This window comes from Nyctereutes procyonoides, unplaced genomic scaffold (genome assembly GCF_905146905.1).
Source record: "Nyctereutes procyonoides isolate TBG_1078 unplaced genomic scaffold, NYPRO_anot_genome, whole genome shotgun sequence".
Lineage (NCBI taxonomy): Eukaryota > Metazoa > Chordata > Mammalia > Carnivora > Canidae > Nyctereutes > Nyctereutes procyonoides.
Genome location: NW_026575046.1, coordinates 29,721,942 through 29,744,897, shown reverse-complemented (window position 1 = coordinate 29,744,897; position 22,956 = coordinate 29,721,942). Strand labels below are relative to the sequence as shown.

At 44.9% G+C, this 22,956-nt stretch overlaps 1 protein-coding gene across 5 annotated transcripts in view; it reads right to left on the bottom strand.

The window, feature by feature from the left end:
* The window catches only part of SMIM3 (small integral membrane protein 3), a 47,271-nt gene that overhangs the window by 1,657 nt on the left and 22,658 nt on the right, over window positions 1-22,956 (bottom strand). The window contains exons 1-2 of one of the 5 annotated variants that reach the window (XM_055324924.1): window positions 17,186-17,348; window positions 8,901-9,001 (exon numbers count right to left, since the gene is read on the bottom strand). The gene's annotated coding sequence lies outside the window, so the exon portion shown is untranslated. Of the gene's footprint in view, window positions 1-8,900; window positions 9,002-16,312; window positions 16,736-17,185; window positions 17,349-17,494; window positions 18,045-22,956 lie in introns of those variants that run through there. The other 4 variants (XM_055324923.1, XM_055324922.1, XM_055324925.1 and 1 more) reach the window with 4 other exon arrangements.

The window sequence follows — 22,956 nt, the reverse complement described above, 5'->3', positions numbered from 1 at the left end:
GATCCCAGGACCACAGGATCATGACCTGAGCTGAAGGCAGACACTGTACTGACTGACCCACTCAGGTGCCCCAGCCTTCTTTTATATATTGGATTTTATCTTCAATTATTTCCATTTTATAGATGGAGACTCTAAAGCCTTCACAGATGTAGTAAATGTGCCCAAGGAAGTGAAGCCAGGTGGGTGGGACTCCAGAGCCACCATGTTTAATTTGTAAATTATCACATTACCAGTCTGGCCCCTCATCTGTTAAAATGGAAAATCAACTGGTTTTGGTCCTGTGTCCCTTCTCCCATTCTCCTGGTAACAAAACCTGCTTTTTCTGTGGAGAACCTACCATGTGGTTTAGTGAGGGTGCTCACCTGAGCACAGAGGTAGATATGGCACCTAGGCTTGGCCATCACAAATCTCCATAACCTCCATTCAGGGCTGGGCAAGTGACCTAGGCCAGGTCAGCCAAAGTCCGCCCAGGGCTCTTATGCACAAGCTATTGGGAAAGAGGATTCCTTCTGCTGGGCTCTGCTAAACCAAGAGGATGTTGAGTCTGGAAAGGATGGGCAGGGGAGCTGTCTCACCCACGCTTAGATAGCCCATCTTAGAGATGGAAAGAGAAATGGAGCTTTCAGGACCCGAACCCCATGCAGTCTGACGCCATCTGCAATCCCAGCCACCCCAGACACAGAAGTGAATAATTTCCTGCTTTTAAGCCTGAGTCAGTTTGGCTTCTCTCACTCAACAGCTAAAAGAGTTCTGATGAATAAGATGGAAATCAGTTATTCCCTGACTTTTTCAATTCACGGCACCCTTCGTGTCTCAGTAATTTTTTCACAGCTCTGCGGGCCCAAAGAAATATCTAGCAGTTTCACTGATTACATAGTTAGCTTCAAACAACTCAATTAGCATTTATGTCCTAACAGACTAGTAGCTGTTGGGGGGGGGGGGAGAGACATCATACACACAAATTGAAAGAAGAAAACACTTTCCTTCACTCCTCACCAGTCACTTACCAATGGGGTGTGGGCAATGGTTTGGCACTGTACGACTTCTCAGACTCTGGAGTCAGAGTCGACAATACCACCACCCACCGCCCGTCCCATGCTCCCGTTTGTGCTCACTGCTTGCTGTATCATGACAACCACCAAAAACTGGGCTTCGTGAAACAGAACATCCCAAAGGGAATGTAGTAAGGCGAACATTAAACTGTAAACTTTCTTGAGCTCGGAGTTTGCACAGTGTCTGGGGGATGTCAAATATCATCCCTGTCAAACATTTTAAAGATCCTGCAGCCCCCATTCACACCCTTTCCCAAAGAGTTCACTGAGCCTCCCCAGGGCTCAGTGTACAACTTGGGACCCATAGACAATATATTCCCTCCTCAGAGGTCACAAGACTAGGACAAACACTCTCCTGTGGTTTATTCTAGATCTGAGATCTAGATTTCTAGATCTAGGTCCCAGACAAAATTTCCAATCCCAATTCAATTTCTTACTTTTTCCTAATTAGTAACTTTTTCTTCCCAATGCCTTTGACTCCGTGCCCACTGTTGCCCTGCTAAGGAAGGTGCTGATTGCCATTTCCAAGGCAAAGTCCCCTTTGGGATGTACACACAGGGATATTCATTTCTGCATCATTTGTTATAGCAACCAACACAACAAATGTCCATAATAGTAAGATAGAGTATATCTGTATATTGGTGTACCATGCAGCAGCCTGCATTCGCTCATTTAACAAACATAACAGTGCGTGCTACTCACCATGCATTGTTGCAAGGGTGTTACAAATATTAATTTCTTTAATAGTAAGTATTAAAAAGAATAATGATCTATGGTGGAGTTCTGAATATCTTAAGTGGGAAAAAAAAAGTACAGTACAGAATAATGTGTATAGGATTATTCCTCTGGCTCAGATTTTGTAGAATTAAGTAGACAGATAGGTGGCGATACATAAATGTAAAATCATTTATGAGCAGAATCTTTTCAAAGAAAGTGTCAAACAGTGATTACCTGGGGGCCAGACTGGGAGAAGCTTTTGGTTTTCATTCTTCATGTCTTTATGCTGCTTGAATTTTCTAAACATGAGCATGTCTTACATTTAATTTTCCTTTTTTTTTTAAGATTTTATTTATTCATGAGAGACACACAGAGAGAGGCAGAGACACAGGCAGAGGGAGAAGCAGTCTCCCCGCAGGGAGCCTGATGCCGAACTCAATTCCAGGACTCTGGGATCACCACCTGAGTAGAAGGCAGACGCTCAACCACTGAGCCACCCAGGTGTTCCTATATTTAATTTTCTTAAGTCAACTGGATTGAGGGGGAAACGGTTGAATAAAATTCAAGTATGACCCTAGATCAGTGGTCACCAAATGTTCTATACTGTGCCAAGGGGGAGGACCACCTTAGGACAATATTAAAAAACCATTAATTTCTGGGTCCTATTACAGACTTATTGAATTAGACTCAAGAGGGGACAGGAGGAGGCCAATACGGACCCAATATGCAGCCGGGCTTGGAGGCCCCTGGACCGATGGATCTCTAAGGCTGCTATGACTCTCTCCAGCACTGTGATTTAGGAACTGACTCCTACGTGCCCTGTAGCCAGTCTGGTCAGACCCGGGCAAGGTCCAGGATGAAGGAGAAGCCTCTGGCTAGGCTCTCTAGGAGACCCGGGATTATCAGGCTGGGGCCTGCCGAGGAGGGGGAAGCACAGGCTGGCCCTGCCTCAGCCTTAAAAATGTGGTCACTTACTTCCAACTCCAAGACACAGAAGCATGAGTCACAGGAGACATACACTGTTAGGGAAGGGACAGAGGCAGCAGAAATCATTCTTTGTGGTCTCCTGATTACATCAACAGCTAGCCTGCCCTGCGCCAAAAGAACCCCACGAAAGCCCTTTCTGGTAAACCCATTAACATCAAACAGTTTCCGTGACTCCAAATGCCAGAAATAATTTCCCTGGCCGACTTTCATATGGAAAACCTGTCATTTACAGGAACTCAGGCTCCGAGGCTCATTCATAATCACGAATCACAGAAGCCACAGCCAGCCTTATTTCACAGATGGCAAAACTGAGATACTGAGGTCTTTCCCCACCTTTAACTCCACTTTCTTCCAGAATAATCATTCAAAGACATAAATCCGATCAAGCCACTTGCCCAAGCAACACAAAAAGAACAAGTAGAGGAATAAATGAAACTTTTTTTGTAACCCATACTCTAGATTGTACTCTTTTGCACATGGCATTATTTAAAACCTGGAACATAAAAACAGATAAAAGCAGGGCTGCTCTAGCATGCCAGGGAGGAACCAAAAGAGGAATTTTGGGGTCCCAGCCAGTGAGGCTGGATAAATATCCTTAGAGGCCCTAAGCACTAGAGATTTGGGTGTTCACCCCCTTCACACATATAATTCGAACTAAACACAATACTAAACTATAACATAGAAAACTAAAGTAACTTTCCCAGGTATTATTCTAGTGTCCTTGCTTAGCACAACCCATTTGCTTGGTACAGCACAGCTGTTCAGCTTTCCTTGGCCCCTTGGGTTCCTCAAAACACAGTCAGAAAACCACAGGTTGTGATGTTCTCCAAGGGCCGTTTCAGAGCTACCACTGTTCCAGGGCTCTAAGGCTGGCCATGAACGTGGCCAGACATCCAAGTGCACAGGGAGCTCTCTCCTTGTTTCAACCTTCCCAGTCTTCAAACATGTCCTCTGTGTCCTCTGATAGGCTGTTCCTTCCCATGGAACACCTCTCCCCACTGTGAAAGATAAATTTTGTCCCCAAAATAAGAACTACATAAACCATATGTTCAGCATCTTTAATGGCACGCTGGACAGTTTTCCTTGAGAAAAAACAGGACTCAAAGCTTCTGCTAGCTGACTTCTGTTTGACCCCTATCTGGCATCCGGGTGCATGGTTCCTTGTGAGTGCATAAAACCCTGTTTCTTGGCACATCTAATTAATAACCATAGATCAAGCTGCTTATCATTTGCTTTGCAGATACATTATTTGTTATTTCTGATTAATGGGTTATGTCAGACTAGGGCCCAGAACATTCATATCACAAACTCAACCTTATCCCAGATAAAACTGTGGTTTTTATGATCATGGGAGGTACAACAGCAGTCAGGCCTAAACTCCTGTCAGTTTAAACTGGCATACTTTATCTCCTAATTACCTCATTAAATGAATAAATAAACTTTGACATATGTTCAATATAAGTTTGTCTAAGCACTGTGTTAACACCACTCTGAGCTGACATGCAAAGAAGCCACTGGTATCACCAGCCACTGATGCCATGTGGGCCCCTACACCACCAACTCTGTGAGAGCCCAGTTTTCTTTCTTTTTTTAAAAAAAAAAAAAGATTTTATTTAGTCATTCATGAGAATACATAGAGAGAGAGAGAGGCAGAGACACAGGCAGAGGGAGAAGCAGGCTCCCTGTAGGTAGCCCGATGCGGGACTTGATCCGGGGTCCCCAGGATCATGCCCCGGGCTGAAGGCGGAGCTAAACCGCTGCGCCACCTGGGCTGCCTGAGAGGCCAGTTTTCATAAGCCACTGAAAATATTTTAGGGGGAAAAAAAGAATAATTATTCCAGCTAATTCTATCATATGGTGAATTTTCTAGTTCCAACAAAAAAAATATAAATTTCAGGAATTAAAATTTCTTGCAAGTCAATTGTTTTAGAATAACTGGACTCAAGGTGACTAATCTGTTCTATCTATCCACCTTTCAATCATGAGACTTACTCCCTAGCAAGCAGCTCTCACCCTCTGACAAAGTAATACTGGTTTTGGTTGAGCACCACTAGAATAAGTAACTCTGTCCAGGATGTTCGTTCATTCATTCACTCATTCATTCATCAAGTACTTGCTATATACAAGATACTCTCTTAGGAATTACTGTTATTTATTCAGAAGATATAGCTCATTTCCAAGAAGCAAAGAGAAGTGAAGTATCCATCCTCTTATTTCCTCAAATACAGCAATACACAAGCCAACATTTAACAAATACCAAGTGCTAAGTAGTGTGTTAGGCCTCGTCCCACACATTAACTTACTTAACCTTCATAATAATCTTGTGCTGGATATATTATTTTACAGATGTGGATATGAAAGCCAAGAAAGGTTAACTGGCTAGTGGTCATAAAGCTAAGTAACAGACATTCAAACTCAGGTCTTCTGACCATCTCCAAAGCCTCCACACAGACCCAGAGGTAAGGAACATGGAATATGCCGGATCCATAGCTCTTTCCTAAGTCCAGGTCAGACTCACTGCTTTTGGCCAAAGGCATCCTGGATTTAGAGAATTAAGAAAAGATATGCAATCTACAAAGATCAGGACTTTCACTTCTGGTGATGGCAGACTAGATCATTTTGATCAATTCTCCTACTGAGGACAACTAGAAAAATTGTCCCCCAGGCCAAAAAAAATAAAACTGCCTGAAGGCACTAAGAAGTAACAAAATAATGAGGAATTACTACGGTAAGATCTGGGAACGGAGGAAATCCAGGGAGGTGATCCTGGCATTTGAAGCAGCATTTCCCTTAGTGGACAATGGAGACCAAGCAGAGTTTCTGACAGACTCAGGGACCTCCCAAGACAAGGAGAATAAAACCTCTGCATTCTGGGGTTGGACTTCAAAGAGCACACTTTTTTTTTTTTAATCTACGATAGTCACACAGAGAGAGAGAGAGAGAGAGGCAGAGACACAGGCAGAGGGAGAAGCAGGCTCCATGCACCGGAAGCCCGACGTGGGATTCGATCCCGGGTCTCCAGGATCGCGCCCTGGGCCAAAGGCAGGCGCCAAACCGCTGCGCCACCCAGGGATCCCCGAGCACACTTTTTTTAAAAAAACATTTTATTTATTTGAGAGAGAGAATGAGGAAGGAAGAGAGACAGAGAGAGAAGCTGACTCCCCACTGAGCAGGGAGCCTGACATGGGGCTCAAGCCCAGGACCCTGGAATCATGACTTGAGCCAAAGGCAGACACTTAACCAATTGAGCCATCCAGGCACCCCCAAAAGAGCACTCTTAGTGCTAAGAGTGAACAAGAAATACACCAATCCCAGACACTGCAACCCAGGTTTGAATCATCACAGTCCCTGAAATTGAATTAAGGTTGTTTCACATTGCTAGTACTTCCACGTGCCTGGCAGAAGCAAACCTACATCCTCTCTGGAGGAGATAACAATCACAATAGGCTTCAGATTTTTTTTTGACATATAATGTCTAATGCAAAACCAAAAATAAGAAGGGCTGAAAAAAAATGTAAGATGACAAGAACAGAACCATCAGAAACAACAGACAATAGAAAAAGATCTACAGGGGTTCCAGATACTGTAGTTGTCCCTTAGACACACCGTTTAAATAACCTTGCTTACTATGTTCAAGGAGATTGAGAATTTTGACAGATAACTGAAAACTATAAAAAAAGAACATGGCAGATTTGTTTTTTTTAAAAAAACTGAACAGAAATTCTAGAACTGAAAAATAAATACTAGAAATAAAATTTGAACAAATGGGCTTAACAGCAGGTGAGACATAGAAGAAAGAAGAATTAGTGAACTAGAAGATAGATCAAAAAGAAAAAAAACACTTAGAATGAAGCTGAGGGAAAGAAAAGCACATTATAGTAAGTCTGCTGAAAACCATAAGGAGAAAAAAAGGCAGATTATTTTCAAATGAAAACCAATTAGACTAATATCTAACTTCTCAGTAGAAACAGTGGAGTCTGGAAAACAGCAGAATGATATCCTTCAAGCTCTGAACAAAAATAATTGCCAAGAATTAAGATGAAATATGACATTTTCAGACAAAAACAGAATTAAAATGTGCAATAACAATAGCAAATAAATAGTAGAAGAAATAGAATTAAAGTATTCTGGTTTTTTTGCATTGTCTGGGAAAGGGCAGAGGAACCAAATAATATTAGACTTTCTTAAATCAAGGATGTATATTGTAATCTCTAGGGTAGCCATTTGAAAGTAGTAAAAGAGGGACGCCTGGGTGGCTCAGCAGTTGAGTGTCTGCCTTAGGCTCAAGGGATGATCCCAAGGTCTGGGATCAAGTCCCACATCAGGCTCTCTGCTCAGTGTGGAGTCTGCTTTTCCCTCTGCCTATGTCTCTGCCTTTCTCTCTCTCTCTCTGTCTCTCATGAATACATAAATAAAATCTCTAAAAATAAATAAAAGTAAAAGAGTACATAACTTCCAGATAAAAGGGAAAAATAGAATGTGTGGGACAAATAGTACATAGAAAGGTAGTAGATTTTTACTTTTTCTGTACTTAACTTCAGAATTATAAGGAGAAATAGATGAAGTCAGAGTTACAGTGTGGGAGTTCAATGCAATTCTCTTGAATACTGATAGAACAAAAAGGTTTTTTTATTATTATTATTTTTAAAGATTTTATTTATTTGCTCATGAGACACACACACAGAGAGAGAGAGAGGCAGAAACACAGGCAGAGGGAGAAGCAGGCTCCATGCAGGGAGCCTGACATGGGACTCAATCCTGGGTCTCCAGGATCAGGCCCTGGGCTGAAGGCGGCGCTAAACCACTGAGCCAACCGGGCTGCCCCAAAAAGTTTTTTAAAACCAGCGAAGGATACAGAAGAGTTCTTAAATTAATAGGTTTCTATTATATATGATTTCAAATAGAAAGTATCAAAACTAATTAAATATAAAAAGTTAACATTTAATTATTTCCTCTGGGAATAATTTTTATATATTAACGTATTTAATATATTAAATTTAATATTCAATATATTATATAATTATATAATATAATATATTTCATATATATATAAAATTCCCAATTATGTAGTAATATATATATTCATTTAATAATATTGGGAGAAAATAACTTTGAGGATAATTATGTGAGAATAAAGGGAATCATAATATTTAGAAAACAAGTTCAGAGCAGAATAGTTTTTTTTTAAAGACTTTATTTATTTATTCATGAGAGACGCAGAGAGAGGCAGAGACATAGGCAGAGGGAGAAGCAGGCTCCATGCAGGAAGCCTGATGTGGGTCTCGATCTCGGGTCTCCAGGATCATGCCCTGGACTGAAGGCAGGTGCCCAATCACTGAGCCACTCAGGTGTCCCCAAAGCAGAATAGTTTTAATGTAAGAACAAGTAATTTTTAGAACTGATTTCATATGTTAAATCATTTGACCTAACTCACAAAACAGAAAGCTGGTTCTAATATGCTCCAGTCAAAACTGTAAAGAGGATATTTCTATGAAGCAATTGTGGTAAGTAGAATTCTAATATTGCCCCCATAACTTCTGTTCCCTGGTGCTACCCCTGGGATTAGGTTCGGTCACCTAACAAGGATGAAGGGATTTTGCTGATGTAGTTAAGGTTACAGATCCCCTGACTTTAAAGTATAAAAAAAAAAAAAAAAAAAAAAAAAAAGGCATCCTGGGTGGGCCTCACTTAATCAGATGTAAGACCTTTAAAAGAGGGCTGAAGCCTTCCCCTTCCCTGAAGTCAAAGAGACTCCTCTGCTGGCCTTGAGTTGCAAGAAATAAATCTGCCAACAACCTGGATGAGGTTGCAGGCAGAGTCTTTCCTAATTGATCCTCCAGACATGAATACAACGTGGCTGATACCTTGATTGAAGTTTGTAAGGACCCAGCAAGGCTGTGTTTGGGCTCCTGACCCATGGAAACTAAGATTGTTATTGTATTCTTAAGCCACCAAATCTGTGCTAACTTGTTATGGCAACAATAGAAAACTAATCCAGCAATACTCTGTTGTATTGAGTTTGTTCCAGGGAGAAGAAATCTCTACAAAAACATGGCATTCTAGAAATCTATAAGGAATTTAGACACTATCTAACTAAAACCACATAGCCTACCTTCCATGTTAAAAGTGAAGGAAGTGACTTACCAAGGTCACATAGCAAGTTCAGGGCAGGACCGAGGGGAGAACTCAGGCTTCCTGCTCTGCATGCTCTTCTCAAGTTGTCTCTATCCTGTCTGAGATGGAAGCTGGGAGAAAGTATGGAGTCAGGCTGGAGAAAGCAGTGGTAGGGAGCAAACCGATAGGAAGAATGACAGCCAGGCAGACTTCTTGGTTCTATTTTTTTACCTTGTAAAAGCCATCCAGAGCCTTGAGGCCCAGAGCCCTAGGCCACATCATGGTAGGTGGGACAGGTGAGATGGTTTCCCAAGGCCACACACACACACACACACACACACACACCCCTCAATCAAAAACAAGTCCTGTCAGAATTGCTGGTGAATGCAGTTCTACCCTTTGCATCCCATCCCTTTGATTCAAGGTTGGAATGCAGATGAATTTGGTGAAAAAGGTAATGGCTAAGCCTGTAACTTTATTCCTGGCTATGAGACCGTCAGGAAAGAGGAAGAGACACTGGAATCTCACTAGCCATGGAAGATTCCACCGAGGTGGGAAAAAGGCCCGTGCACCCAGGAGAAGGACTGGACAACTTGCCTGGGTTCCAGCTCTGCTGCAGCACTGATTTTACCCAGCACAGCTCATTCTCCTTCCAGAACGCCTTCCCCCTCTACTCAGCGGCAGGGGTACTGAATACACGTTTCTTAAATCAACAGATGCCCAAGCTCTAGGATGCTGGTGGGGCAATGGGAGTGCTTCCATGGGGGGAATACCAGGAAACCGCAGGGAATTTGCTCCTCTATGCTCATGTGACAGTGTTAAGAGCCCAGGCTCTGAGGCCAGCTGGCTTGGGTTTCAATGTGGCTTCACCACTCTCTAGCTGACCTATCTTAGGTTAAGTTATTAATCTTCCTAATGCTTCCATTTACTCAGCTGAAAACAAAAACAAAAACGGGCAAATAATAGAATCTCCCTTGAAGTGTTCGTAGGATTCCAGGAGAGAATCACACACAGCACCTGGCAGTAGTCTGATACTCGACAGATGTTCATTCCCACGATTAAGGATTCCTGGCTGAAGGGACTCACCTAAGCAAATAGCCTCCCCCCCCCCCCCCGGCCCCTTTCAGTTAGAATTTGCTAGCATCCCTGACTTGGCGCATGTCTTCACTTTATCAACAAAGATGACAGAGGCTTAGTCCATATGAGTGAATTTTTTTAATCAACCAATGAACCATGGTTCCACTGAAAAACAAATTTTTAAAAAATCAACCATGGTTGATTAACGGCGACAGATTTCTTCAGTCCAAGCATGAAACAGGTGGCGTATCAATTCAATAAATATGGATTGTGCTGTGATTCACACCGAGCATCAAGGAGCGGGGGTGGAGATGGAGATATTTGCTCATAAGCTCACTCTCTTCTGCAGGAAAAAGGCATCACTCATAACTGCTAATTGCAATATAAGGCAGACCGCTCCTACCTTGAAGGTGTAAACCACCTGCTCTTGGAGAAGAGGAAGGACATTGAAAGAGAAACAGACTGTAGTAGAGACGATCTTGATCTGCATCCTGCTTGGCATTTTATTAGAGATGTGACTCAGGGCAAGTCACTTAACATCTTTAACCTCGAACTCCTCATCTTTACAATGCTAAGAGCATTATGTTGCCCCCTTCTTTTGTGAGGATAAAGCGAGACAATATGTATACAGCCCTGAAACATAATAGATGCTCAAAAAATGTTCATCTTCATTCCTTTGTTTTGGTCTAAGTAAATCAGAACACCTTACAAAGAAAGGGGACTTTGATACGGGCTTTGAAGAGAAGTAAGTGTTCCAATGGAAGAAATAAAGAGAAAGGCAGGATGAGTAGAGTACATACATCAACAAAACCCCAAAGCTGCTGTTTCATTCGTAAAATGGAAATAGTAATAACTAGCGGTAGTAGCTGGGGTCACTGGGATGCTGAGGGATTGAAATGAGATAATGCATGCAAAGCACTTACTTCGGACAATGCCTGGTGCATAGTAATGGCTTCATGCGTGTTCAACTGAGCTGGGGGGCACAGCGTAGCTCCTGAATTCAAAGCATTCGGGGGCCCCACCATTAGTTTGGTCACCATGACTGCTCCGAGGCTGATCAAGGAAACCACGGCGATCATTCGCAAAGGGCCTTTGATAGTCTGTCCCAGCTTTGATCCTCCACAGGAAAAGCACACCTGTCACATCTGAGCTGCAGCTAGCAGTTAACTTTTGAGGGATTGCCAGTGGTTATCCAACCGGTTTCACCACCAAGCAGCTCACGGAGGAAGAAGGCAATAAAAGAAATGACTTCCTGCTGGCAGGAGAGCTTAATTATCCCAAAGTGGGAGAAAAAGCAGACAGAGGCAGGTGGCTTCCTGCAGGTGTGGCCTTAAGCCAGCACTGCCAGAGCTCTGAGAAGCAGCTCTGGGCACAGAGGCCAGAGAGGAGGCGAGAGCACCAGCTCTAAGTCACTGATGCCGGGCCCATCTCTTCAGGGGTCCTGCCAAATGTGAAGAATGAGGCTGACCCTCCCCACCAGGGGGTAGACTCAGGGGGCTTACTAGCATCACTCGGCTTATAGGACCTGTTCCTAAGGCTCTACCCTCAGAAGGAGCTGATACAACCAGCTGAGAAGAATGGAGCATCTAGGCCAGGCAGAGAAAGCAAGTCAAGTGCCAAGAGGCCCCACTGGCCACTTACTAGCCTGAGGTCACTAACGACTTTATCCCACTTCAAGACTTTTGTGCTCGCTGTTCCCTCTTCTTAGGATGCTCTTCCCTGCAGATCTTCCTTTTCAACAACCAGTGTCTCAATGTCCAGGATCTCCTCTTAAATGTCGCCTTGAAAAAGCCTTTCCAGATCTACCTTGCTAAATCACTACCTTCGTCTAGCAGCTCCCAGATCTTGTGTTTTATGGTCTTCAGACACTTTCACAACCTGAAATTAGCTTGTTTGTTTCTTTGTGTATGTGTTTTTATTGGCCATCCTTGCCCACTCAAATGCATGCACGGGGGCAGCAGAAGCCCCATCTCCTGTTCACTGCTGTACCCCCAGCACTGCTCACAGGCCCCGCGGTACACAGTAAGTGCCCAATAAATCGAAGATCAGTGAAGGCATGAATGTGGACAGACCGGAGAACTTTAGATTTGAGCTTAGTTGGAACTTAGTTTTCCAGAAAGGATTCTCACCCCCATGATCTTAAAAATCAGAATCCGATCTCTAAAATAAAATGCATCCTCGAACTTGATAATTTTCTGGGCTCTCTGTACATTCAGGAAGGAGTATGAGGGCCTCCTCCTTTCCCCAGACCAGCCTGTACACACCAGGCAGAGGAGAGAGGAGGACCGATATTCTCTAAGAATCCCTCTTGCTTTCTTGGGCTGGGGAGCTCAAATTCAAGTTTGGATCCCCTGTGCTCTAGAGCCATGCACAGAGGTGAGGGCAGGGGTGGTGGAGCTGCTGGCCACAGTATGAGCCTTTCCTGCTCTGATTCAGAAGAGGACAGAACTCTGTGATAATCTCAGAAGAGGATGGAGCGCTGGTGAGAGGGGAGGGGATTTCTCAGGCCTACTAGAGGGTGAGGCCATCCTCACCCTCCTCCCCTTCTGTAATAGCCTCCAGCATTTACCATTTATCTCACTAGGGACCTCTGTTCCAAAGACAGGGGCCAGAGGACGGAACAGGCAGGACACACAACTATCAAAAATGTGAAAAGAATCAAATCAGAGGGCTTTCTCCAATCACCCAAGGTCCCCAAGGAGCACTCTGTTCTCATCTTACCCCAGTTGGCTCCGGTTTCTCTCAAAAATCTTAACAGTCTAAAGACTTGTTCCATGCCTGAGTTTCTATCGGCTCTTCTGTGGCTGGAAAAATGGAAAAACACCAGGATATTTCAAAGAGACACAAAAACAGCCAGAGCTATCCAAGACTGCACGTACCCATCTGACCCAGCCAATCACAGAGTCTTAGAAACCAACAGGGAGCCAGCAGAGAAGCCCAGGCCAAATCCACAGCATCCTGCTTAAGCCTCCACCATCCATCATGGTTATCTGCCCGTGACTAAGTGCCTGTTGTGTGCTGGGCTGACAAAGGAGGCTGTCCATGGTGGTGGGCTGGTGGGCTGCCGGGGGTGGGGGTAGTGATAGAGCTGCAAGGGCACCAGAAGGCTGTGAGTCCCTGCCAGGCTATGTGACTGGGAACGAGTCAGTCTCCTAAAACAGGCCTCATGGTGTACGGCAGGCAGGAAAGGGGCCCCTCAAAGATGTCCATGTCCTGGTCTCTGGAACCGTGAATATGAAAAAGGAAGCATGACTCAGGACAGAGTCATGAAAACAGAGGCAAAGGGACTTTACAGATGTGATTTAAAGACTCTGAGATGAGGAGATTATCTTGGACCACCAAATGGGCCCAGTCTAATCACATGGGTCCTAAAAAGTGAAGAAGAAGGCAGAAGGGTCAGAGAAATGTGGCAGGAGAAGCCCCTGACTCACCGTTGCTTACTCTGAAGGCTGAGGAAGCCAGCTGTGAGCCAAGGAGTGGCCTGGAGAAGCAGGGAATGGCCCGAGCTGACAGCCAGCAAGGAAACGGTGACCTTGGTCCTACAGTCACAGAAACTGAATTCTGCCAACAACTCAAATTAGCAGAGAACCAATCCTCCCCTGAAGACTCCAGAAAGAGACTCAGCCTACTGACCCCTTGATTTTCTTCTAGAAAGACCCATAACAGACTTCTGACTGTAGAATTGACAATAAATCTGATTTTTCTTAAGCCATTAAATTTGTGGTACTTTGGTCCAGCATTAGAATCGGACCACACAGTGTGATCCTGAGTAGTCCCTCCTTTGAACTGGGCCTCCTTTACCTGTCAGTCAATTGGAAAGAGTGGTCAAGGTGATCTCCAAGAGTCCAGCCAGCTCTCAAAGTCTCACTCTGCTCCCCTGACGTCCTACCTCCCTGAGAGCCCTGCGCCAGGTCCAGGATGGTCTTGGGTCAAAGACCATTAAAGAAAAAATAGGAGGGAGGAAAGAGTGGAAAAGATGATTTGTGAAAAAGCCCCAAGGTATTTCCTAAAATGCCACTTGAGATGGTCAAAAAAAGTCTCCCATTTTGCCATTTGTTACTTCCTTAACCATCCCCCGGAGGAATGAAGTGGAAAATCTGGGAGAGCAAGAAAAAAAAAAAAAAAAACCTTCCAGATTGATTAATCGGTAGAAGTGGTCCAGAGCACTGAGTTAAGGATTCCCTAGCCTTGCAGAGATTAGGTGCAAAGTCCTGATGATCAACTATAGCCTGGGCAGGGATTAGGAGTGGTGACAGGTATGCCAGGGACACATGTTGCCATTACTTGAAACTGATTGGGGGCGTTTACTTTCCTCTGTCTTTCCTTCTCCTTCCTCCACTTCATTCTCTCTGATCCCCTGTAGTCAGTTACCAGCAATTCACACACACCCAATCAGCTGGTCCGAGTCCAAACCAATAAAATAAGAAAAATTGGGGCACTTGGATGGCTTAGTGGTTGAGCATCTGCCTTTGGCTCAAGTCATGTTCCAGGAGTCCTAGGATTGAACCCTCATTGGGCTCCCCACAGGGAGCCTGCTTCTCCCTCTGCCTATGTCTCTGCCTCTCTCTGTGTCTCTCTTGAATAAATAAATAAAATCTTTAAAAAAAATAAGGAAACTAGAGCTATGCACCACTAAGCAATGTAAAGTACACAGTGTGGTTGTCAAAGCTGGTTTGCTCTTGTCCACTATGCCAGCCGGGTGTAGTTCTGGCTTGTCCCCCTGCCTGGCTACCTCTGAGCTTTTCTCCTGGATGGACACCATTCTATTTCCTTGGTGAGTTAGGATACCAGGATACCAGGGTCCCTAGTGATTCACTGGCCCAGTGGCTGTCAAATTCTTACTGTCCCCCAGGTCACCCTACAATTAAGTGACAGAAGCAAGATCTGAACCCAGATCCCCGTAGTTCCAGTGAGGTTCAGAGCGTGGGCCCTGGAACCATACTGCCTGGGTGCAAACTGCAGCAGTGCCACCTACTTCCCGTGATCATGGGGAAGTTCCCTACTCTCTTTGGATCTCAGTCTCCTCAACTATAAAATGGATATAATGGTGGTCCCTACCTCATAGGATTGTGGTAAAGACTAAATGAATTAATGCATGCAAAATGCTTAGAATAACACCTGGCTCATAGCGCTCAGTAAATGTCAAATATGATTTTTTTTTTTTAAGCAGGCTCAACGTGGGGCTTAAACTCAAGACCCTGAGATCAAGACCTGAACTGAGATCAGGAGTCTGATGCTTAGCCAACTGAGCTACCCAGATGCCCCTCAAGTCCAATCATTATTACATCATTTGGCTTGCCCAGCCCATCAGGGCAGGTGTCTGCAGGGCATGTCACACCTATTCCTAACACTGTGAGTGTGAATGCATGTGTCTATCTTTGATTCCACTGCCAACAGTGGCAGTGTAAGACCAATCAAGATAAAGATTCTCTTTCCGGGCAGCCTGGGTGGCTCAGCGGTTTAGCGCCGCCTTCAGCCCAGGATGTGATCCTGAAGTCTCAGGATGGAGTCCCACATCAGGCTCCCTCCATGGAGCCTGCTTCTCCCTCTGCCTGTGTCTGCCTCTCTCTCTCTCTCTCTCTCTCTCTCTCTCTCTCTCTCTCTCAATCTCTCTGTCTCTCATGAGTAAATAAATCGTTAAAAAAGAAAAAAAGGTTCTCTTTCCTTGGAGACATTTCCTTTATTTGTAGATTTAAAACCACCAAGAAGAAACAGAAGCACATTTTTTAAAAGAAGGATCAGAACACCTGAGACCAAGTCTGTTTCTTTACCTCCTTGGCCTGTCACTTCCAGGCCCAGTATGTGACCTAACCACATCAGGCCCCCAAAGTCTCTAATTTGTTTTATGTCTCAAACACCTCACCACTGCTCAGTGATTCTTAGGTGGCCATGCCAGAGACAAGGAACCCCCAGACCTTTCATGCAGTGAAAAGTTCTGACACCCTGAGAAGTTACTATTTGGAACACTGATGGAGCATGACTTGTAACCTCCATGGCATGACTCATAACCCCAGGACAGCTGGGAACAGGAGGTCCCTGCTGCGTTGGAGAAGTGCTTCTCTTTGGCTTTTTGGGTCATTACTGGGTCAAGTACATGATGTCTTGAAGCTCAGCTGGGCTGTCTTGCATGTGCTCACCGGATGGCTGGCCCGCCTACATAACCCGAAGAGCTGTATCATGCTCAACGGTAGAGGCCCATCTGTTCCGTCCCCACTTCGTTTTACAGACACGGAGGGTGAGGTCAAGATGGGGAAAATGCTTCATCAAGGTAACTCAGAGGGTCTCCTGACTTCTAGAGAGCAGTCCTCCCCGCTACCCCCACACCCCCAAACCCCTTTCAGGCATTTGCAAGCCTTCCTATTTACCCACTGCAGTGGTGCCAAGGTCGTAGCAGATGTTCCAGAAATCTTTGATTCTTGAATGTCTGAGCAGCTTTCACTACGATAGCCTAGAGCTTTGAGGAATCTAGAGAGAAATGGGAGACTCCCGAGGGCGCCCCCGCCGCCCCCCACCCGTGCCAGTCAGGAAGAAAAGGGTGGAGCTGCGGGAACAGGAGTCCTGCCTGGCCTCTCAAAATAACAACCTCCCACAGCTGCGCAGGTTTTTATGGTTTACACCTCTCAGTTCCTGCACTCAGTAAACAGTGCTGAGCGCCTATGTGCCAGGCCTTGGGCCAAGTGCTGAGGAGGCCTCGGAGATGAGGCATGGAGAGGCAGTCTCTACCCTCAAGGAATTCGTGGAGGGGTGGGGGGAGCGGGGGCAAGACAACCCGCGCCTGGAACCATCAAGTCCGGAGTTAGGAGGGAGGAGGAGGAGGAGGAGGAGGAGGGGGGAGTTTGAAAGGCAGACTTCTCCCCACGATACTCCGCACACCCCCCTCTCCCATTGATTTCTGGACGCCAGGGACAATTTCTCCAGTTCGCAGATGGAGAAACAGGGCTGGGAGACAGGACGGTGACACTGCTGGTGACGGACCAAGGGAACCCGCCACCCCCCAGGGTCCCCGCGCCTCCGGGGCCGGGCTCCCCCACCCGGGCTGCGGCTCCCAGGAGGCCCCAGGTCCGCGGAGACGGTGGCCGCAACCTCGCGGCGGACAGACGCGGGAAACGGGGGCGCAGAAGTGGTGACGGGGGAGGAATGGGGAGGAAAGGTGGAAGCAGAGGGACAGTCGGGAGGACGCGGGGTAGGGACCCCACGAGCACCGAGCCCCACGCGCGACGCCCGATGGCCCCACTCACCCCGGGATCCGCAGAGCTGCTCGGCAAGAGCCCGCGGCCGCCGCCGCAGCGGCCCGCGGGGGGCTCGGGGCACCCCGCTCCCGGGGTCTCGGCGCGGCTCGGCCCCGGGCCGCGGCGCTCGGCGGCTCTGGAATGCCCGGCCGCCAGGGACCGCCCCCGGAAAGCCCGCGCCCCCGCCGCCGCCGCCGCCCCGCCCCCGCGGCCCGGGGGGGGAACCCCGGGGCCCGCTCCCCTCCGGCCCCGCCCCGCCCCGCGTCCGCCGGGAGGCCCGCGCCAGCGCTCCGGCCGTCGGGGCCCCGCTCTCCTTACCGCGGACCGAAAGGCTCGGGCTGGCGGAAAAGGCGTCCTCCGTGCTCCGAAATCCTCCGCGGGCGAAGGCCGGCCGATGGGTGGGCGCGAGGGGCGCGGAGGGGCGCGGACCCCGGCCCCCGCTCTGCAGCGGACCGAGCGCAGGATGCTCGACCGGCGGCTTTGCACAGTGGGGCCGATAAAACCTGCGTCCCAGCCCTGCCGCGAGGACGGACTTAGACGCCAGCGTGGAGCCGGTTGGTCGTCTGCTGTGACACGCCTCGGAGCATCCTGTTCACTTCTGAGACAACAGTGACCCGGCCCGACCCGAGATGCCGATGGGCCGGGGAGAGCTTGATCCTACGCACCGCCCCGCGTTCCCGGCCCAGCTGCCACCCAGGGCGGTGCAGCTGTGCCATCTCCTGCCGTTTCTGTGATGCACCAGGGACAGCGATTCCGGTCCTGTCTCAGTCCCCTTGGTTTTAAATCCAGCAGTCCTGCCAGCGCTCTTCAGTCCTGCTCTAAAAAAGCAGGAGCTCAGGCCTTGACCGTCAGCGTGACCTTGCGGACTCTAGAAACCCAGTTCGTGTGTCAGTTTCTTCCTGTGCCCCGTAGATTTAGTGAGAACTAGGCTGTCTCCCCAGGCCTAAATCAGATATGGTTTGGGGGCTGAACTTACCCCTACGAGCTTTTCTAAGTCGGGGATGAGGTCAGCAGAAATGACATCTGAATCATCACTACCAGATGCCAGTTTTTAAAGAGGGGAAACAATGAGGAGGATGGAGGGGATTGACAGGAGAAATGATGTGACAAAAATTCTAGGAATTATCACCCAACAACATGTTTTAATCAAAAGAGACGTGTGGAATCTTAGAAAGGCAAACAAACCAAGTACCACACAATTCTTAACAGTTTAATACAAAACTCTCAGTGTGGGGGGGTACCCCAAAAAGCTAAAGAAGGACAATCTCAATTTAATACAACATGTTTCCTGGTTAGTGGAAGGGGGATTACTCTGGGTGGACACCTGATAACTCCATGTGCTGGATGTGAAGGCTGGCTCCCATCTGGGAGAATGCAGAACCCCAGGGCTGGAGCCAGCACCAGCAAGACTGTCTGCCTTTCCCAGTTTGTACTGTATCAGTATCTCTTTAATAATGATTTGCCCTGGCACCCAAAAAGTGAGCCAAAAGAGAAAATTGAATACCCTATGGGAAATGTACCCCATTAGCTCTGTCTCAGCTGCCAAGAGAGCTTTAGAAGAGAAGAATAATGGATGCTGTGTTGAAGTAGGAGGAGGGGAAAAAACACAGTTTCAGTACCAAGCTTTGTTACAGTGAAACCCAGGGAACAACTTATATTTCACTTCCTTGGTCCTCAATTACAAGTACTCCAAAGGGAAAGCCATCAAGAATTAAAAAAAAAAAAAAGTAATACTTATGGGGAGATCCCCGATAGTGGGGGGATTTTTTTTTATTTATTTATGATAGTCACAGAGAGAGAGAGAGAGGCGCAGAGACATAGGCAGAGGGAGAAGCAGGCTCCATGCACCGGGAGCCCGACGTGGGATTCGATCCCGGGTCTCCAGGATCGCGCCCTGGGCCAAAGGCAGGCGCCAAACCGCTGCACCACCCAGGGATCCCCAGTGGGGGGATTTTGAATAAAAGAAGTCGTAACCTAACAACATTCTACCAAAACACTGCCTAAAGGAGGCCCCTACTGGATACAATTCATCTCAGAAACCCTTTCTTTAAAGGGTACCTGAGTGGCTCAGTGGTTGAGTGTCCGCCTTTGGCTCAGGTTCTGATCCCAGGGTCCTGGGATGGAGTCCCACATCAGGCTCCCCACAGGGAGCATGCTTCTCCCTCTGCCTATGTCTCTGCCTCTCTGTCTCTCATGAATAAATAAATAAAACCTTAAAAAAAAAAAGAAACCCTTTCTGTGAACAACACCTATGCAAGAATTTTCTTATTCATATATTTTTCACTTGCACAAGTACATTTATTTAGTCAGTTTTGGGAAATAATGTGGTATATTGAATTGGAAATCAGGAAACCAAAATTCTGACTCTGAGTAGCTAAAAGATCATTAATGCCTCAGTTTTCTCACTTGTAAAATAGTAAAATGAGACCTATTCCTTCCATCTGAAGCAATTATTGTATGTAAAGATTTCATTCATGTATTTATTCAAAACTATTCATTGAAAGTCTCATACATGTTCTAGATACCAAGGAAGATAAATTCTCTCTTTATTGTTTGACACCTAGTGAGAAAATGTTCACTGTAAATAAGTAAATAAGCAAAATGATATCAAGTCATGAAAACGTGAATAAAAAACAAGATGATGTAATAGGGTGATGGAGTACATTTTATGTTTTATCATGAAAATTGTAGTTAATCTGGATTTCCTGAATTGTTTGTATTATCAAGGATTATGTAACTTTATAATATATCAACTTAAATGTAAGTTCCAGGGTCTTTCACTATACTTTAAGAATTTAAACTGTTTTAAATTGACAGTGAGGCCAGTAAAACCTGTAAGGATTTTTTTGTAAGGAAATTTTTTTTGCTTGGATAATTTATAAGGAAGATAGAACACAAAAACATTCATCACCAAGCATGCATATAATCTCACACACACACACACACACACACACACACACACACACACTCCTTTGCCTCTTATTTTTATGTTTGAGAGTGGCTAAACCTTTGGTATATTAATGTATAGGTGTAATTTTGCCACTTTAAGAAATGCAAATAGGATGTGTGAGGCCAGGAGAGGTTTTATAAGGTTTGCTTTGCTGGTCTGCTAAATGTTTGTATATTTCAAGCCATACTTAGTTACTTGCCCACAGTTATATACTTGAGGAAATAGAAGGTAGTTACATTGCTTAAAAGATGTAATTTATGTGCTAAGAGAATATATCTTTTTTTTAATTTTTAATTTTTATTTATTTATGATAGTCACACAGAGAGAGAGAGAGAGAGAAAGAGAGAGAGAGAGAGAGAGAGAGAGGCAGAGACACAGGCAGAGGGAGAAGCAGGCTCCATGCATCGGGAGCCCGACATGGGATTCGATCCCGGGTCTCCAGGATCGCGCCCTGGGCCAAAGGCAGGCGCTAAACCGCTGCGCCACCCAGGGATCCCGAGAATATATATTAATAGTTCTCACCACAAAAAAGAAAAGATAAACTATGCAATAGGATGGCAGTGGTAGCTAATACTATGCTGGTAATCATATTGTGATTTATAAATGTATCATATCAACATGTTGTACACCTTAGACTCACACAATGCTAAGTGTCAGTTATATCTCAATAAAGCTGGAAAAAAGAGAAATGAGTAGGATCCCATTTTATTCAATCTGATAAAAGACAAAAAATCTTTTTAAAATACACAAAATAAGATATGAACAAATGTATGAACATATCATTTTTCAAGAAGAAAAAATCTAGTCTGTAACAATGCCAATTCTCCTGAGGTAAATGTAAAACTTAAAAAATGTGATTCATATAAAGGGCCATTGAGACTATCTTAAGAATTGAAGTAGTATAGAAATATAAATATAGAATAAGATTATGAGTGCAATTTTGTTATCAAGGGGAAAAAGAGCAATTTCGTCTTGAAGTAAGAAAACTATGCTAGAATGTGAAAGATTGGCAAAAGACACATTTTGAATGGGTAAGTTGTAGAAGTTTGATGAAAAGAAAACTTTGTTTCCTTAGTTTATAATACTTGCAAATAATAAGTCTATAAGGAAGCAATGAAATATGTTAAAATTTTAACAAAATTGGCTCTGTTTTAATGGGCTTACTCATTAGACTTTTTAAAAAGGTCTTTCTAGCAATTGTTACATTAATGCAAGAGTAGAATTTAGTTTTGTTATTCTCTATGTTAAAGTGAGAAACTAGTCTTGGAATATTCAGTTTGGCTTTTGTTTGTTTGTTTGTTTGTTTTTTGAGAAAGGCAAACTGCCACACGTAGCTGTAACACCTCCTTTGGATGTGCCTGGAGTTTTGGAAGCATGACTATCCTATGTTCCCCCAGAAATGGACCTTGAGAACTTGCTTGGAGGTTCTAGCAGAGATGTGCAGTTTCTCATATACCCTTGAATGGTCCTTCTCTATGGGAGAAGGTTATCCATCCTCCTCCACTGTGTTTAGCTTCTGGAGGGATGTACAAGGAGAGATGTGGGAGGAAGGGGACACCTGCATAGCCAGCCCAATCAGCCAAATTAACCCTGGTGATCAATGGGATGACATTGTGCAGCCAGATTACACTTATATTCCCAGTTTCTTCTGAAGAAGAGATATGGAAAGTTACTTTTAATTTCTTTATAATCTGCCCAAATAGGAAGTATTACATATCTGATCAAAGTTACTTTCTGTGTTCTGTGCATTGTCATGCCCTTCATTACTTAAAAACAAAACAGAAGTTCCTCATTTATTAAATAGCTAAAGTTCCTTATAATTGTACCTATGGTTATGTTTATTTAGTACTAGTATATTGTCACTCTAATAGGCAGCCAAGCTACAACCATTCACTGTTCCCAAGCATCTATGCTTCTGTCTTAAGTTAGGGATGATTCTTCTTTGAAAATTCTTTTTCATGTTACCTTCCCAAGACCAGTTTGATAGTTTATAAAAATATAATGCGTTTTTACATATCAAACCATCTTTGGTGCTTTCTAGATAGCTAAAATACCAAAGGCCTTGCCTCTCACCTTATATGTCATTCACAATTAGGAGGGATAGTGGGTAGAATTAGGTATGTTTGAAATGCTCCATATGCCTTAACTGGCTCACTACTGCTATAGGATTTGCATTATATACTAAGCCCACAAAATGGGATAAGCTATCCAATCAAAAAAGTACATTGTAACATTCCCATGTTTATTTTTAGATTTTTAGATTTTTCTGGGGGGTGCCTGGGGGGCTCAGTTGACTGAACACTCAACCCTTGGTTTCAGCTCAGGTTGTGATCTCAGGCTTGTAAGATTGAGCCCCATGTCGGGCTCTGCGCTAGGCACGGAGCCTGCTTAGGATTCTCTTTCCTTCTCTCTCTGCCCCTCCCCTCCCTCTAAAAAATAAATAATAAAAAAAAATAAAAGTAGATTTGTCTGTGTACCCATATCCACAGTACATTCTTACACTTGACAAAACACTGACAAGAACCATAACCCAATAGGATTTATTCCCCCCTCTTCTGATATGGTTGTTTAGTCTAATAAGTTAAGAGAGGCTTCAGTCTAATCAAACAAGTGCTTTTTGCTTTCCTTACATGTTTACCTGAAGTCTTCTCCTGCATGCTAAAGCATCTTCAACAAAGGATAGTCCCAACAAATTGTTGAGAACTATTGTACCAGGTATTCTTAACTGGAATAGATTTATAGGGCCAGGCTTCTTACCATAAGCTACCATTGTGACCGCAGGTAGATGTCTATAGACTGAACCACAGGATCAACTCAGGATTGCTAGGAC